The sequence below is a fragment of the Suricata suricatta genome, chromosome 14 (assembly GCF_006229205.1).
Source record: "Suricata suricatta isolate VVHF042 chromosome 14, meerkat_22Aug2017_6uvM2_HiC, whole genome shotgun sequence".
Classification (NCBI taxonomy): domain Eukaryota; kingdom Metazoa; phylum Chordata; class Mammalia; order Carnivora; family Herpestidae; genus Suricata; species Suricata suricatta.
In genome coordinates this window covers 86,922,520-86,924,472 of record NC_043713.1, presented here as the reverse complement: position 1 = coordinate 86,924,472, position 1,953 = coordinate 86,922,520, and the positions used below count along the sequence as shown (strand labels likewise).

The 1,953-nt window shown below is 57.9% G+C and overlaps 1 protein-coding gene across 1 annotated transcript in view; it reads right to left on the bottom strand.

Moving 5' to 3' along the window:
* The window catches only part of GLT1D1 (glycosyltransferase 1 domain containing 1), a 54,126-nt gene that overhangs the window by 14,093 nt on the left and 38,080 nt on the right, over positions 1 to 1,953 (bottom strand). The window lies entirely within an intron of this gene.

The window sequence follows — 1,953 nt, the reverse complement described above, 5'->3', positions numbered from 1 at the left end:
CAGGTGTGTACTTTGTGCCTCGAGAGTTTGTTCAGTCGCTGAGCGTGGCGGCTAACGAAGGAGGGAGTGGACTGAGGAGGACGGATTCACTCCAGACGTCAAAAGTACTGGTGACGATCGGGTGGTCGATCTCGCACCTGGCAGCCATTAAAGCGTGCACTTCGGGGGGTCCCGGGGGTGACCTCCGACTCGTCCCTCAAATCCATCTCTGAATCACCAGCATATTAACCCACTGCTGTTGTAGCAAGAACTGACATTCAAGCGGAGGTCGGAATCCCGTCCTTGTGCTCACGAGTGACGTTCGATCGAATCCTTGGCCGTGAGGGCTGACGGATGTTTGGAAATCTCGCAGCTGGAGGGGAGGGCTGGATGCCAGGGTCCCCATGGAGCCAGGCCAGCACGCCGGGCTCGGAGGGTGCACGTGTTTAGCGGAACGCCCACTCCCACCCGCCATCCAGTGTGGCCAAGTGGGTGATGTTCACGCTTCAGATCAGGAAGCAAATCATGAAATCGATTTTGGGGTAAAAACAAGCTTTTAAAAAGGACCAGAGCTGAATGGAGCCATAGGAGCCTGTGTCTAGCAAGGCTTGTTTCTAGTGCGTGTGCCTGCGTGCTTGTGTGCCTGTGTGCATGAGCCTGTGTGTGTGCATGTGTGTGCGCCCGTGTGTGTGCCTGTGTGTGCGTGTGCCTATGTGTGTGTGCCCGTGTGCATGAGCCTGTGTGCCTGTGTGTGTGTGTGCACGTGCCTGTGTGTGTGCATGTGCCTGTGTACGTGCCTGTGTGTGTGTGTGTGCGTGCCCGTGTGCACGCACAGGTGCCACGTTGGCACTGGGGACTGGGTTGGTTGGCCCCGTCCTCACAGCCACATACGCACACACACATCTCAACTCTCTTTAGAGTCATCTCCCCCCATACGTTGCAACCGGCTGTGCTAGAAGCTTCTACACCGTGGACACAGGCCAGCCGGGCTTCCAGACAGAACTAGCTGCTGAACGCTTATCAGCTCCCCCCGGTTATGGTCACGGAGCAAACCAATGAGCAAGACGCTCGCCTGGGCGAGTTACCGGAGCATCTGACACGTGTGTCCAGATGTATCAGATTTACGCCTTCTGTGGGACACAGAGGATCAAGAAGACAACTCGTCTGCACGAGGTTGTGACTCACGGATTCAAATTATTTTGTCTGCTCGGCTGACAGCGCGGTTTTGGTGGTGGCTTTTGTTTTCCCTTAGATTTGAAAAGACATGTTAGGAAGAGGGACACACTGCCGTGGCCTCGGTGTTGTGGCCCCGCCCCCAGATTCATTCACCGAAATCGTGGCTCTCAAAGACGGTGCTGTCAGGAGGTGAGGACCGGGGGAGGGGAGCGGGTCAAGACGGGGGAGCCCTCGGGAGCAGGGTCAGTCTTCCCCAGAAGGATCAGGTCTCGACAATGACCCCGGAGATCGTCCCTGTCCCCTTCCCTGACGTGAGGACCCAGGGAGGAAGCGGCCGCACCAGAACCTTTATCTCAGACTTCCAGCCTCCACGACCGTAAGGGATACATCTGTGTTGCTGTGTTTGCCATCCTGCCCATGGGACTCTGCCGCAGCCGCCCGGAGGGACCAAGACAGATACAGACTGCTGAGACCCAAAGCCTTCGCTTCTGCACGCAGGCCCGCGTCAGGGCGCGGCGCTGCGTGGCCCAAAGCGGACTTGGGTCTGGCAGACGTGGTCTCCCGTGGTCTCCCTCGGTGGCGGAGGGGAGGAGGGCGAACCCTAGCAAAGCTCCAGGTCCCAGGGCTGGCTCTGCCTTTGCTGAGCAGCAAACTTGCTGCTGGGAAGTGCCTGTGGAAACAGAGCTTTAGATCATGAGTGATTTGTGGCAACGAGCTAACAGGCTAGTAGCTCTCGGGTCCTAATCCTTCTTGGAGGGTCCTGGGACCCCACAAAGGACCCCCTTTCCTAGCCCCCTC